The following is a 16,784-nucleotide window of genomic DNA, read 5'->3' as shown; positions in this document are numbered from 1 at the left end:
TCATAATCTACACCCTCCTGTGGTAACACTAACACGGGAGCTGTTGTTAATCTCTTCTTCAATTCTTGAAAGCTCTTCTCATATGCTTCTGACCATACAAAAGGAGTTCTCTGTTTGATAAGAGTTGTCAACGGTTTAGCCAACTGGATGAACCTTGCTACAAATCATCGGTAGTAACCTACTAAGACTAAGAAACTCCTGACTTCTTTCACTGTCCTCGGCCTCTGCCATTCAATGATTGCCTGCACTTTACTCGGATCCACTGAAATCCCTTCCTTAGACACAGTATAGACCAGAAATATCACCTGATCAAGCAAAAACTCACACTTAGAAAATTTAGCATACAACTTTCTTTCTCTCAATCGTTGCAACACTATCCTCAAATGTTTCTCATGCTCTTCTGTTGACTTAGAATAAATCAAGATATCATCAATAAAAACCACTATAAACCGATCCAAATAATCATGGAATACCCAGTTCATCAAGTCCATAAAAACTGCTGGGGCATTAGTCAAACCAAACGGCATCACTACAAACTCATAATGCCCATACTTTGTATGAAAGGCAGTCTTAGCCACATCTTGCTCAGCCACTCTTACCTGATGGTACCCTGACCTCAAATCAATTTTAGAGAACAGTGCGGTGCCTTTCAACTGATCGAACAAATCATCAATGCGAGGTAGCGGGTACTTATTCTTCACTGTCACTTTATTCAACTCTCTATAATCGATACACATCCATAGTGACCCATCTTTCTTCTTCACAAACAAAATTGGAGCTCCCCAGGGAGAATGACTCGGTCGGATAAAGCCTTTATCCAAAAGCTCTTGGAGTTGCTTCTTTAATTCCTGAATCTCTGCTGAGGCCATTCGATAAGGGGCTTTGGATATTGGTGTTGTCCCTGGTGCTAGTTCAATACTAAACTCAACCTCCCTTTCTGGAGGCAAACCCGGTAACTCTTCCGGAAACACAGCTAGAAACTCTCGAACTACTGGCACCGTCTGAATCTCTGGCTGGGGAACATCACCATGCTGAACTACATGGGCAATATATCCTGAACACCCCTTTATCAACATCTTTCTAGCCTTCACACTACTAATCAACATGCTCAACTGATGGCCCTCTCCCAAACTAAATTTATCTCCATTATCGAGATTAAATCTCGCTTTCTTCTTCCGACAATCAATCTCTACCCCATATCTCCCTAGGAAATCCATGCCTAATATCACATCAAAGTCGGGCATATCAAAAACTATGAGATCAACTGATAAATCTCTACCCTGGATCACTACAACCTCTCCTGACAATATCTCTTGCGTCAGAACATTAACCCCATCGGGTAACTCTATCTTAATGGGTTGAGTCACTCTTATAGGTTTCAAACCTAACCTCTCAATCATCCCATACGATATAAAAGAATGAGTGGCTTCTGAATCAATTAAGGCATATAAAGGAACAGAATGGAATAATAACTGTAACGGTTGATGGACTAGCTTCTGCTTCACCCTGTGCCACTGTAAACACTATGGCATTCGTAGTACCTCCAGAACTCTGTGCGGGTGGTGGAAGATGAGCTTTACAATCTCTCATCAAGTGCCCTGGCTGTCGGCATCTATAGCATACCCTCTGGTCTCTCATACACTCTCTTGAGTCGTTCCTCCCACATTTAGGGCAAAGAGGAAACCCTTTCGTCTGCGGTTGCTTATTCTTCCACTCTCTTCTATTCTGTCTAAACTGAAATTTCTTCTTCTGATTCTTCATTTCTTTACCTTTCACACCCTCAAATTTCTCTTTCTGCGGGGCGATGAGGGGCTCACTTGTTCCTCCTGTCGAAGAACCTACTAAGGGAATTTTGTTCTCGAAGATTTTCGCCCTCATTGCTCACCTCAAGGCCTCACTATAAGTTTGAGGGAGATCAGAACTCGTCATTATATCCCAAGCTATCTTCGGCTTCAACCCATGTACAAACATATCTCTTCTTAATGCCGGAGTACTAACTATTCCGGGTGCAAACCTTGCAAGCGAGTTAAATTTCACTGAGTACTGCTTCATGGTACTAGACCCCTGTTGCAAGCTAATAAAATCTTGGACCTTCTCATGAACTCGGTCCTCTGTTCTATACTTGACCTCAAACTCTTGCATGAACTCTACCCAAGTCATCGTTGCCACATCATGAGTTTCTTCCATTAATTCCCAGCAAATTCGGGCATCACCCTGAAACAAGAAACTCGCATACCAGATCTTCTCCCGGTCCATCATGGGGAATAAACCTGTTGTTCGCTCTACAGCCCTAAACCATTCTTCTGCCATTCCTAGGTCCGTAGTACCCATAAACTTTGAGGGTTGATGTTGACTGGGAAGACCATAAATCGGTTCAACTCTGTTCTGCACTAAGAGAGGTATTGGTTGTCCTCTTTCGACATTAGTAGTTGGGGGTACCTGCACGGGAGTTACAACTCTCCCTTGGGTTTCTGCCATAACTTGCTGTATAATCCCCCAAACTCTAGCTTCATCCAAGGGAGGGGGCGTAGCTTCTGGTGGGTTAGAAGGTTCTCCCTCATTCATCACACCTTTACCACGCTTTTGGGTACTATGCCTCATCTACAAAACAACATTTTATCAATTCGAGAAACACTTATAGTAAGGAAAGAATCAACTCACACAATCGGTTCTCGGACGTCATAGCGATGAGAATAATACATTGTCAAATCCCAAAATCTTTGCTCTGATACCAAAAATGTAATCACTGCTTTACACTAGGATACTCATAGAAATCAAGTGGAATATATTGATATTAGCAAAAGTAAATGGGTCCAAAATTTTCTTTTATTACATATAAACATTATTTATACAAAACAAAGTATCATTTACAAAATGATCTTTAAACAGTGGACAGTGTACCTATTGCTCTTCGGTTGCTGATGTCCATCCAACCGCGTTCTCACCTAGATCCTGCAATCACAAAGAAAACAACGGGGTGAGCACAACATAATGCTCAGTAAGTAAATCCTCTACTTGACTGTCCTCGTAACTCTTTCTCTTAATTCTTTCCTTACACTTTTTCTCTCTCATCTCATTTATTTTCTCTTTCACACACCTCTCTTTCTTAACTTTTGTTAAATGTCACGGCCTCATCTTACCGGACGCACGGCTGGGTGGAGTTCACACAGCACTATCCCACTCTTCGTGACTTTCAAGTGGAGATCACAAAGCACTAACCCGTTTTTCACAACTATCGGGTGGAGATCACAAAGTACCAACCCGTTTGAGTAACTATCGGGTGGAGATCACAAAGCACCAACCCGTTTTTCGTATTTTTCTCATTCTCTCTACTCTTAGAGTAGTTCATACACAAAATTCTCTACTCTTTCTCAATCCACTTCTCAATGCATAATTAATACATATGGATGGTTCTTCTCCACTAATGCACTCATGAAATGCCAACATGCAATGTTGCAAGAATTAAGGTTTACTACTCATGATTCTCTTAGGCATTTCATCAAACAACTAATGTGCATACATAAACTCTCCTTTATCTATGGTTCTATCCCTCTCTTGAACCATCCAAAATGGGAGGAATCTCCCTCACATAGCTATAATTCTTGCCACACCATAACACTCCCAAAAGATTCTCAACCTCTTTCAATTTCATCTCAAACTACAATCCCATCACACATCACACTTCTCATAATTGAAGTGTATTCAACAACCACAAAGCAATTATTCTTCTCCATCTCAATTCTCAATAACATATCATCTATCATACACACACAATTTCTACTAAATCTCTACAATTTCCACTAAATCTCTACTCAAACAAAAGAGCTCTCAAATATCAACTTGGATTGGGATTTACTTACTTTACAATGGAGAGATCACACTTGCACTTTCCCTTCCTTTAAAATGCTTGTCTCTTCTCTACCCTTAAAAACAAGAACACCATAAGACTTCAATATACAAATATCTACAAAACTTCACATCTAAAGCAAGAATCCTTACCTTAGGATGCTTTAGATTAATTCTCTACCAAGATCCAACTAAAAACCCTCAAAAATCCTTGAAAGCTTGAAGGAAAAGTTGAGAGGAAATGGAGAATGAAAGAGGCGGTGGAAGATGAAGAATGAAGGGTTTACTAAACTTAACCCCTTTTTAGCTCAAATTATCTTCATTCATTCCCATATTGCCCTTGCTCTTCCTTGGGAATTCCATCCTTGTCCTTTAATTCATTACATTCACACCCCCACTCTAACATATTCTCCATAAAATTCTCTTACAATTTACTCCCCACTTTTCCTGCTAACTAAGGGTAGAAAAGTCATTTTGCCCCTATGGAAGAATTCTCAAGAAACTCACTAACATTTTATTCGGCTCTTCGCCGAGGCGAAGACTCTTTCTTTGCCCTGACGAAAAATTACAGAACCTACCTTTTGGTTTCAGAACCTCGTCGCCGCAGCAAAGATTATTCTTCGCCCCGACGAAGTCTGTAACACCAAGATTTCGCCAAGTCTTTACAATTTCAAGGCAACCACTCAACCAAACCAATACATCCATTCAACCAAGGGTCAACCAAACAATATTAACAATATGCCATCTCAAATTAGAGCAAAACAATAAACATTAGCTACGTACCTCAAGTGGAGCGTTACAAGTTTAGTAAACCCTTCATTCATTCTTCTACCACGGCCTCTTTCATTCTCCATTTCCTCTCAACTTTTCCTTCAAGCTTTCAAGGATTTTTGACGGTTTTTAGTTGGATCTTGGTAGAGAATTAATCTAAAGCATCCTAAGGTAAGGATTCTTGCTTTAGATGTGAAGTTTTGCAGATATTTGTATATTGAAGTCTTATGGTGTTCTTGTTTTTAAGGGTAGAGAAGAGACAAGCATTTTAAAGGAAGGGAAAGTGCAAGTGTGATCTCTCCATTGCAAGGTAAGTAAATCCCAATCCAAGTTGATATTTGAGAGCTCTTTTGTTTGAGTAGAGATTTAGTGGAAATTGTAGAGATTTAGTAGAAATTGTAGAGATTTAGTAGAAATTGTGTGTGTATGATCGATGATATGTTATTGAGACTTGAGATGGAGATGAATAATTGTTTTGTGGTTGGGGTAAATACACTTCAATCATGAGAAGTGTGATGTGTGATGAATTGGGGAGATTGAGAATCTTTTAAAAGTGTTATGTTGTGGCAAGAATTATAGCTATGTGAGGGAGATTCCTCCCATTTTGGATGGTTCAAGAGAGGGATAGAACCATAGATAAAGGAGAGTTTATGTATGCACATTAGTTGTTTGATGAAATGCCTAAGAGAATCATGAGTAGTAAACCTTAATTTTTGCAACATTGTATGTTGGCATCTCATGAGTGCACTAGTGGAGAAGAACCATCCATATGTATTAATTTTGCATTAAGAAGTGGATTGAGAAAGAGTAGAGAACTTTGTGTATGAACTACTCTAAAAGTAGAGAGAACGAGAAAAATATGAAAAACAGGTTAGTGCTTTGTGATCTCCACCCGAAAGTCATAAAGAGTGGGATGGTGCTGTGTGAACTCCACCCAGCCGCGCCTCCGGTAAGATGAAGCCGTGACATATAGCAAAAGTTAAGTAAAGAGAGCTGTGTGAAAGATGAGAATTGTAAGGAAAGAATTAGAGAGAGTTACGGGGACAGTCGAGTAGATGATTTACTTACTGAGCATTATTTCATGCTCACCCCGTTGTTTTTCTTTGTGGTTGCAGGATCTAGGTGAGAAAGTGGTTGGATGGGCGTCGACAAGCGAAGAGCAATAGCTACAATGTCCATTGTTTTAATACCATTTTGTAAATGATACTCTGTTTTGTATAAATAATGTTTATATGTAATAAAAGAAAATTTTGGGCCCATTTACTTTTGCTAATACAAATATATTCTATTTGATATATTTCTATAGTATTAAGCAGTCATTACAAAGACGAAGAAAAAGAGAGAAGATGGGGAATGAAGACGAAGAAAAAGAGGTTTAGAATTTTTTTTTTTTTTTTTTTAAGTATGGACGTCCGTCCAAACATAAGGGACTGGCGTTCATTCCTAATGGACGCCCGTCCAAACATAAGGGACTGGCGTCCATTCTTAATGGATGTCAGTCCAAATGTAAGGGACTATGGGCAGCCGTCCTCAAAGTTTTTTATTTTTATTTTTATATTTTGGTTAAGGACGGACGTCCCTTATTTGCGAACGCCCATCCAAAATAAAGGGACGGCCATCCATAACAGATGAACGGCCATCCCTAATGTTTATAAAAAATTTTTATTGTATTTTAATTATGGACGGGCGTCCTTTAAATGGGGACGCTCGTCTGTAGTATATGGACCCTCGTCCATATAATATGGACGGGAGTCCATGTGAGTGAACAGCCATCCATATTTGATGGATGGCTGTTCACTAGAAAAAAATTGATAAAAAAATCGAGTCACTCATACACATAGGCCGGTACACATTTTCGGTGCAAATTTGTCGGTGTCCGTAGCTTTGTTGATAATTTTTTTGCCATTCCATACCGTGAAAACCAACAATTCTTTGTCTTTAATCCTTCCCAAAACATGGCGACTTTGTTGCATGCCTCACCATAAAAAAGTAAAAGCTGAACAAATGATATTCCCAATTTCGAAGAATAACACAGACCTCAGAAGTCTCGAAGATGATCAGCCGTCTCACTCGAAGCCGCCTATCAAACTTGTCATCGGAAAATCTCCGTAGTAACAGCACTAATCGTCAACACCCTGAATAAACCCTAAACGCGACAATCGCCAACAACCAATCCAACCCGTTAGTGTAAATCGTCGTTAACAATCACCGATCACCGTAAAAATCGCACGAACGTAGTCGACCTTTGTTAAACGAAAACCCAACAGTCAACTCTTCCAAGACACGCAAAAGTAAAATGGCTCCAAGACACGCAAAAGTAAAATGACTTTTGCTTTTCTTTTTTGTCAACTTCCTTGGACACGTGTCATTGGCCCCACCCTGTGATTCCCCATCTGCAATTTTAAATTTTGATTTCCTAAGCAAAATGTCAATGGATCATTTTACCTTTTCTTACAAATGACTTGTGACCATACTACACTTTATCACTGTAAAAACTACTAAAGGGATTTTGTTGTGAATAGTAAAATAATATTTAAAAAATGGATGGGTGTGACTTTGTCAATGAACCATTTTTTGGGTGAGAACATGTCGTTGACTCTAAATTATAATTAATGAAAATTTTAAACTAACCGTATAAGATTTGTAAAATTTGTTCATACTATAATTATTTAATGAAATTAATAATATCACTAATAATGGAATATATTATAGAAAAATATTTTATGAATTATATTTGTAACAATGTAATAAAATTCAATAATATTACTCTTCTCTAACACCCAAAATTTCACATATAAATATATAACATCTATAAAACATAGGTGCAATTTATTTGGTTGCATAAATTATTGTTTTCATGTTGTGCATTTATTTTGGAAAATGGTAGATTTTTTGTACTGGAACCGCCATCGATGGAACTAAATTGGAGGACCACCCTGTTGCCATCACATGCAACTGTACCTTTAACAATAATTCAACCTGCCTTATTAGTCAATTGTATGTTCTCTTTACGGAACCTAGGAAATTTTGGTATGGAGTTGTTTCAATTTTGTTAAAATACAGACAGATTATACCAATTCTGGAAAGAATCTTCTTTTGAAATTTATATTATTGTAAATTTCTCCTTTGAAATTGTGGTCAACCTTCCCCAGTTTTGATTTCCCTTATTTTACCCTGAAAGAAAGCCTGTATTTTTTATCTAAGCCAAAAGAGTGCAATTCTTATCAGGTCAAATTTTAGGAGAGAGAATGAAATTTGCCACTACACCCACTATACATAAAAACTTCATGTAATCCCTGTTAGCAGGAGACGGGTTATATGATCACTAGACCTTGGTCAAGCATGATATATTTTTTGTTAAACCCCTCAAAAAATTACAATGTACCCTAAAACTCCTTAAAAATAACCAGTTCACCCCCTCTTGCATGTGAATATAAATAACTAGTATTAGGGGTGTTCGGTTCCGAGTACCCTGCATTTTTTGAAGGAACCAAAATCGGATTTGAAATTTGGAACCAGAACCAGAACCAGAACTAACGGTTCCGGTTCTTACGTACCTAGAACCAGAGCCTGTAACAACGGTTTCGGTTCCAGTTCCGGTTCTGGGTACCCAAAAAATTCCATGACCCCCAAAAGTTTTTAAAATGGCAAAAAAACTCTTAAAAACTTACAAATACACCCCCCCACCTGGCACTTGTTAACAAAAATAAAATTACAAACTCTATTACTTTGTAAAGGTAGATTCTTAAAAGTCAAACCTTACTTTAAATGTTATGAAATATAAATATAAATGTATTCACATTACTTTTTCTACAAAAGTTTTTATTAACCCCCGTAATCTTTAATTTTATTTTATATTAGTCTCGATTCCTGGTTCCGATTCCAGTTCCTAACTATAGGAACCGGAACTAGAACTAGAATCGTACAGTAATGGTTTCAAAAATTTGGAATCGAAACCTATCCATTGACGGCGGTTCTGGGTAGGAACCTGAACCAAACCCCGGGTACCCGCCGATTCCGATTCCAACAGGTTCTTTTGAACCCCGGGAAAATGAGAGAAAGTTGAAGAAACACACAATGAGGGAGAAATGTTATTTCCTATTAATTAAACCTATGCCAGAAACATTATTAATTTGGTAAGTTAATAGGAAAAGATAATGAGCTTTAACAACAAAATTATTAAAAAGATGGTCAATAGAGGCAAAGTATTTTAGAAACAGACTAAAAATCCATAAAAGTTACTAGCATTCAAAAAATTCTCTATTAATTGCAATTACATTTAATAGGAAACGAGAGCGAATATAGGCCACCGTTCTAGCGTGGCTTGATCTAGCCAACGACGTTGGCCTCTACAAGTTGCGTCATTGGCATGAGGAAAAGCCAATGACATTTATTTTATTTTATGTTTTTATTTTTTTTATTTTTTTAATTTAAAAAATAAAAATAATTGTCCTTTCTTTCATGTAAAAAAAATTTTGTCATTTTTTTTTAAATCTTAAAACCTTTTTTTATTTAAGTTATTTTATTATGCTTTGTTTTTCTTATTTTCTTATTATTTCATAAAAAAGTTGTACCTAAATTGATAACATCTCACCCTATAAATATAATTAACAAATTACGGTGACAAAAAATGATTGGAATAATAACAATTACCTTCCTGAGATTTGGCTTAAGTAAAACTTTAATCTAGTATAATTTTTTTAATAATTTGGACCCTGAGATTTGGATTTGATTTTTGTAGACAGTGGAATGGATTATGGAGTATCCAATCCATAAATTTTAATATGCATGTTTAATCTAATTTTTGTATTTTTTTTATCAAGTTTTCAAGTTCTCATATAATTCTTTGTATTTTAAGCCCAAGTAAATGGTCAACCTACAAAATTTCCTTCATACTAAATTGTATTATATTAAGTATTTAATAAATATTTAAAAATATATTATAATAATATTAATTATTAGTAGCCACCGATCAACCACTATTGACCGACGGTCAATGTTGGTCAAAGGTGGCTCGTTGGCATCACCTTCGGCCTAGTTTGGATCAAACTTCTCCAATCTACAAGAATATGGCTGAATCACTAGATTCTGACGCTTTTTTTTTTTTTTTTTTTTTTTTTTGCCATAGAAGGCGTTGAAATATTCCAACACCTTTTGTAGCTAAAATCATGTCAAACATCTGGTGATTTGACTAGATTCCATAAGATCGGTTTGTTTCAGTCTTAATAGGACTAGATTTGACGCTAGTGGGCCACCTTTGATCAACGTTGACTTGCCATTGACCCACGGTTAACCGTTGTCAATGGTGTCGACAGTCATTGTCATTGTCATTTCAAATTTTATTTTTAATTTATAAAAAAATTATGAAATTATTTATTCAATATATTGAATGTTTATTTAAGTTCTTTTCGTAATATGAAGAATTGTATATAGATAATGGATAATGGATTGAATATTGAATATTGAATATCCATAATCCATTTCAATCCATATTGACCCATTTCATATATGAATCCAATCCAAATTGGTCCAATGGACGGATATCCAATCCATTGGATATTTTTGCCATCACCAAATGAGTGAAAATGATAAAAAAAAACAATCAAATTTAAGAAAAAATCTTGTAATTAGATTTCATTTGTTAGGGTATTTTCGTCTTAATATTTATATTTTTTTTTTTCAAGAAGCCCGGTTGGACGACAGCCCAGTCTAGCCTCTATGTAGCTCCATTTTTTGAATGCATGGAGAAAATTTTATTTATTAGCCCCATTATTAATTAGATTTATTAGAAAATTAATCTATAATAGGTATTACGATTAATTCCAAAATTACCCACATTTTCCGACCGATTGCTGCTGGAGGTAATTAGAACCGTCGAAGGCGGGGGCATTTTATTAAAAGACTATTTAGAGTTAAAATTTAATTAAAAGGCTATACAGTTTGTAAAATTTAACTAAATAGCCATGTTTTTTATTAAGCTTAATTAAACTTGATTAGGTGTTAATTACGAATAATGAATAATTCTGTAATATTTTAAAAATTATGATATGTCCTCAAAGAGTCGAAATTCTTGCAAACAAACCCAAACACCTTCTTCTTCCTCCCACGACATTAATGCATTCCTCAGCCATTGACATCTTCTCCAACGTAGATCGTCATCATCGTCGTCCTCTTCCTCCTCCTCATGACATTTCGTCCAGGTATGTGTATCTCCCCTTTCGATTTTATATTTTGATTTACAAAGATTTAATGATGGATTGGGTTTGGGTTATGATTTTGATTTAGTTGTTTAGGTTGTGTTTGATGTAATGGAAGTTGAAAAGAGTGCAATTTGTTCAAAAATGTCTTGCATTGTGGATAGCTGGGGGTGGTAGCACGAATTGTAGGCGGAGAGACTGAAAATGTGCTTTGGATATGATGGATCGCTTAAGCGATCTGGTGTGTCGCTTAAGCGATCTTGTATGCTGGTAATACAGTAGATAGATCGCTTAAGCGATCAAGTATGTGGCATAAGATCGCTTAAGCGATCTGCTAAAAGTCTGGTGTGTAGCAGCAGATCGCTTAAGGGATCAGTAAATGGCACAAGATTGCTTAAGCGATCATGCTTATTTATACTAGATCGCTTAAGTAATCCATGATATCGCTTAAGCGATCTAGTAAACAATATACCAGATCGCTTAAGCGATACACTAGATCTATCAAGCGACTGTGCAGATGCTTTTTAAAATATTTCAATCCTTAGTACATCAGTTAAGAATAGTTTTTTTCTTGCATTATATGTAGTTGTCTATTATGAGACATGGGACAAGTTATTTTGGGTGTTGAATATTTTGGTGAGTGGGTGGAGGAAGAAAGTAGCTAGAAGTGGATTGGGAAGAGCAAAGAAGTTATACCAATTGCTGTGAGCAAAGAGGTTAGTTTTGATGAGTTGATTGATGAAATAATTAGAAGAGGTGAATTGAGTTGCTCACGTAGTGATATAGTTGTGAAGTATGTTTTAAACAGAGTTCATCAACATTAAAAGGTACCTCTTGTTATATTAAAGTCGGATGAAAGTATAAAGTTATATATGATTGATGTGGCCGATAATGGTTCGAGGCCGATTTTAAGGGTTTCTTTTGTAGAAAAACCGTTGGAAGTTGGTTCAAAGGAAAGGGATAATGAGGAAGTTGGCGGAGATTTGCCTAATTTTAATTTGAACTACGAGGGCCGCAATGATTTGTTGGTTGAAAAATCAAGAGTAGACGGTGAATTTGGTGATGAGGAGGACACTGTAGAAGAGGTTGATCATAGGGGCAGAATGAAAATGTTGAGGAGGAGGACCCTGTACATGTTCCCGCGGATGTAGAGATTCCTTTAAATACAGATTATGCAGAAGGTGTAGTTTGTGAGGAAGAGAACACTTTGGCTGTTTATGTAGGTTCAAAGGGGGCAATTGCAAGTAGTAGTGAATCAGCTCATGTTTTTTACGGATGGATCGGAGTTGCGCATAGGGTATTTATTTGACAACAAAGATGAAGTGCTGAGGAAGCTAAAACTTGTTGCCGTGAGAGGTAATTTTGAGTTCATCACCAAAAAGTCAAATTCATTGGCTATGACGGTTGCATGTCGTGACCGAAAGTGCAAGTAGTAGGTTTATTGTAGAAGGTTGGTGGAGTCGAAAAAATTTATTCTTAGCACATATACCCATGAGCACACATGTGGTTTGGGACATATTTCAAGTGAGCATTGACAAGCCTCCATTGATGTTATTGGACAATTTGTCAAAAGTCAGTTCATTGAAGGGAAATGTCCATCTCCTAAAGAGATTCAGAGACTTGTGCGCACAGAGTTGGGATGTGCTGTTAGTTATTCGAAATGCCGGAAAGGGAGACAACATGCACAAGATTTTGTGAGGGGCACGCCAGAGCACGGGTACTCAGTATTAGAAGCGTACCGTTATATGCTTGAGTTGACAAACCAAGGTACCAAGACGGCTTTGAAGTGGGACAAGAATATGATGTTTAAATATTTTTTTGTTGCTTACGGTTCTGCTATAAGGGGTTTTGTAAACATGAGAAAGGTGTTGGCTGTTGATGGTTGCTTTCTGACGGGAAAGTATAGAGGTAAATTGTTAGTGGCCACTGCACAGGACAGCGAGAATCGCACATATCATGTTGCATGGTGTGTGGTTGACTCTGAGAATGACAAGTCGTGGACTTGGTTTTTTCAGCAATTACGTATGATAGTGCTTGATAGTGACGAGTTGTGCATAATATCCAATAGGCACAACTCTATAAAGAAGGGGATTGCCACTATTTACCGTCAAGCACATCACGGATTTTGTATAAGGCACCTTGGTGAGAACCTAGAACAAAAGTTTAAGTGTGTTGGCTTTCTTCAAGCATACTACATGGCAGCAAAAGCTTATCGGGTTGATGAGTTTGAGGAGCACTTCCAGCAAATCCGAATCAAGGATGATAGAGTTGCTAAGTATCTTGAGCATGATGTTGGATTCGAGCGATGGAGTAGAGCTTACTTTCCTAGAAGAAGGTTTGATGTCATGACCACGAACATAGCTGAGTCCATAAATTCAAAGTTGTTAATAGAAAGATAGTTTCCAATAGTTGCACTTTTTGATGTAATCCAGAGGACATTGTCATGGTGGTTCCATAAGCGTTGTACGGAGTTAGATAATTTTACTACAACCCTTGTTCCATCAGCTGAAAAATTATTGCGAGAACGTATAGAATTGTCAAATGCATTGTTTGCCTATCCTCTTAATGCTCAAGAGTTTACTGTGCGCGGCTATGGTCCAGATGCCCTAGTTAACCTTGTTACAAAAACTTGCAGCTGTAAAGTGCTTGACATTCAACGTTTACCTTGTCCTCATGCACTAGCAGCACTGAAACACCAACGGAAGCCGGATTTTGGTTCAAGAATTTACATGGAACTTTGCTCCCCTCTCTATATGGCAAATCACTACATGCTAGCTTATTCAGAAATGATATATCCATTGCCTCCAGAAGAGTAGTGGGTAGTGCCGACAGAGTTGGCTGACATTATCATCCGTCCGCCATTCAAGAAGACAGCAAAGGGGAGAAAAAGAGTTAAGCGTATTCCATCAGCCTCTGAGGTTCCCCGGAAGATGAATAAGTGCTCAATTTGCAAGCAACCTGGCCACAAGAGAAGCAGTTGCCAGAAGTAATCACATTCAGATCCAGAAAATTTGGTTCGAAGAAGTATGTAATTCAGGGAGTTGTTAAGGCCAACTTTTGATGAGTTATTGTTTTCAATTATTGATGTTTTAAATTTTATTGTTACTTTGAATAAATCATTCTTTATATTTAGTATTCTTGTTACATGGCCTAAATATTTGTTGGTGATTTAAGTTTGGAACTAGGTTGTCAAATTATGGAGAAAGTATGGAATTAATATGTGTTGGTAATTTTAGTTTGTCAAAATTCAAGAGAAAAGATGGAAAAGTATGTATTGCCCATGATCGCTTAAGCGACTAAGTATATCGCTTAAGCGACAAAGGGTTTTTCATGCAGGATCGCTTAAGCGATATCATGGATCGTTTAGGCGATCGTGCACCTACGCAGATATTGATTTTGCCCATCACATGATCGCTTAATTGACCAAGTGAAAAAGAGAAGAATCGCTTAAGCGATATCACGGATCGCTTATGCGATCATACACTTGGAAAGATATTGATTCTGCTCATCACATGATCGCTTAAGTGATCTACGATCGCCTAATCGACCAAGCGAAAAAGAGAAGAATCGCTTAGCAATATCACGGATTGCTTAAGCGATCATGCACCTGGGCAGATATTGATTCTGCCCATCACATGATCGCTTAAGCGATCTACGATCGCTTAATCGACTAAGTGAAAAAGAGAAGAATCGCTTAAGCGATATCACGGATCACTTAAGCGATCATTCACCTTGGTAGATATTGATTCTGCCTATCACATGATTGCTTAAGTGACCCTGTGTAAACGAAGTTCCTTTGACTATTAAACAGATTTTTTGTGCAAATGGTTTTGCAGAGTTACAACTCCGTACATAAAATTGTTAGTTGTTGGCAATAAAGTATTCTTTATTGAACGAATCGTACGGAGCTGTAACTGTTAAAACTATCTGCACAAACAATCCGATGATTAGTCTTTCAAACTTTGTTTACTCCTTAAAATAATAACTCTTTTAAAATCAAACTGAGAAGAATCTCAAAAGAGTATAATATTTATCAATGCTCTAAAAATTTCACCGTCTTCTTCTTTATCCATATCTCAACTGTGAAGCCATTTTATTGCTCGAACTCTTAACATATGGGGTTTACGATTCGTTCAGTGGACCATAACCGTTATTATATTTTTATTAAACATATAGTTCTTGTACGTCTATATCAAACATATATGGTGTAGAATTTTTACGTCTATATTAAATATATAGGGTGTACGATTCATTTAGTGGAACATGACCATTATTATATTTTAATTAAACATATAGTTCTTTTACATCTATATTAAACATATGTCCATAAACTTGGGAGACAAATATTGAAGTAAATTACCCTTAATCAGTTAAGCGATCCCGTCTATTTAGCCTTAATCGCTTAAGAAGGTTACAACAATTGTGCTGAAACACTTATTGTGATAACAGAACCGAGGCATTGTTCATAGTGAAAAACTTTTTGAAAAATTCTGGCACTCTCTTGGTCTATAGAGTGCCAGAATTTTTGGTTACAGAGTTCAATTATATATATCGGTTAAGCAATCCTATATACATAAGTCATGATTTACTTAAGTGATATCTCGCATCGCTTAAGCGATCATGCCTGATTTCCTTTGTATATAGGAACTAGCAAAAATAATGAAAGGGACTAACAAAAATAATAGATTAATAGAATAACCTTAGCCTACTTAGTTTTATGTACGGTCACTTACTAACAAAGACCAAGTGTTATTTTCACATTCTATTGGACCTATCGAAATTTCAACACCAAAAGAAAAGTGTAATTAATTCACTTTTTGACTGTACCAAATAGCAAAATAAAAAATATGCATGGAAGACAACTGTAACTCTGTAAAACCATCTGCACAAGCAATCATTCAAATTTTAAACTTAGTTTACTCCTTTCTTTTATAATCAGACCGAAAAGAATTTCAAAAGAGTATAATATTTATTAAATGCCCTAAAAAATTCATTGTCTTCTTCTTCGTCCATATCTCAACTCTCAAGTCATTTTCTTGCTCGAACTCTTAACATCTTTATGTTCCAAGAAAAGAAGAAGAATATATGTTCACTAAGCTTGCATGGTTACCTAGTTCTCTTCAACCTTTCAAACTTCATGAGGTACTTCTCGGTCTTTCTTTGTTTATGCAAAACAAAAAATATATTTTTTTCTTGTTGTCAATTTTCTCAACGATCATGTGTATTTAGACTTAGTCGCTTAAGAGATCTGGTGGTATTTATGATATCGCTTAATCGATTCTAACTTTTTACACTTGGTCGCTTAAGAGATTTACAATCGCTTAAGCGATCACGAACTAAGAATACATAAGTGCCAACACGAACGATCGCTTAAGAGATTCTGCCTCGGACATGATCGGTTAAGCGATCTGAAATCACTTAAACAATCATTTCCGAGGCAGAATTAACATCTGCCCAGATCTATGATCACTTAAGCGATCCCTTAGGATCGCTTAAGTGACGATTTTTCGCTTTTGCTCTTAGTCAAATCGCTTAAGCGATCATTTACGAGGCAGAATCAACAGTTGCCCAGATTGTTTGTTCAAATGGTTTTGCACAGTTACAACTCCGTACATAAAATTAAATTATCTACACTTATTATATTACTGTTGTTAGTCATTTTTTATTTAATATATATTATTATTAAGTTAATTATTCTTTATTGAATGAATCGTACGGAGTTGTAACTGTGCAAAACTATCAGCACAAACAATCTGTTGATTAGTCATTCAAACTTCATTTACTCCTTAAAATAACAACTCTTTTAAAATCAAACCTAGAAGAATCTCAAAAAAGTGTAATATTTAAGTGATCCCGTCTATTTAGCCTTCGTTTCCTTTGTATTGTACAATAATATACTATTTTTTCCCCAAAATGATTGTTTGCTTAATTATTTAGGAAATATTAGTATATTTTTTAATAACTTTTAGT

At 36.5% G+C, this 16,784-nt stretch overlaps 1 pseudogene; it reads left to right on the top strand.

The window, feature by feature from the left end:
• Positions 1-2,257: 2,257 nt before the first annotated feature.
• The window catches only part of LOC116128472, a 32,697-nt pseudogene continuing 18,170 nt past the window's right edge, over positions 2,258-16,784 (top strand).

The sequence above is a fragment of the Pistacia vera genome, unplaced genomic scaffold (genome assembly GCF_008641045.1).
Source record: "Pistacia vera cultivar Batoury unplaced genomic scaffold, PisVer_v2 Contig200, whole genome shotgun sequence".
Classification (NCBI taxonomy): Eukaryota; Viridiplantae; Streptophyta; class Magnoliopsida; order Sapindales; family Anacardiaceae; genus Pistacia; species Pistacia vera.
Note: the sequence above shows the minus strand (reverse complement) of the source record. Positions and strands in the feature narration are given on the sequence as shown.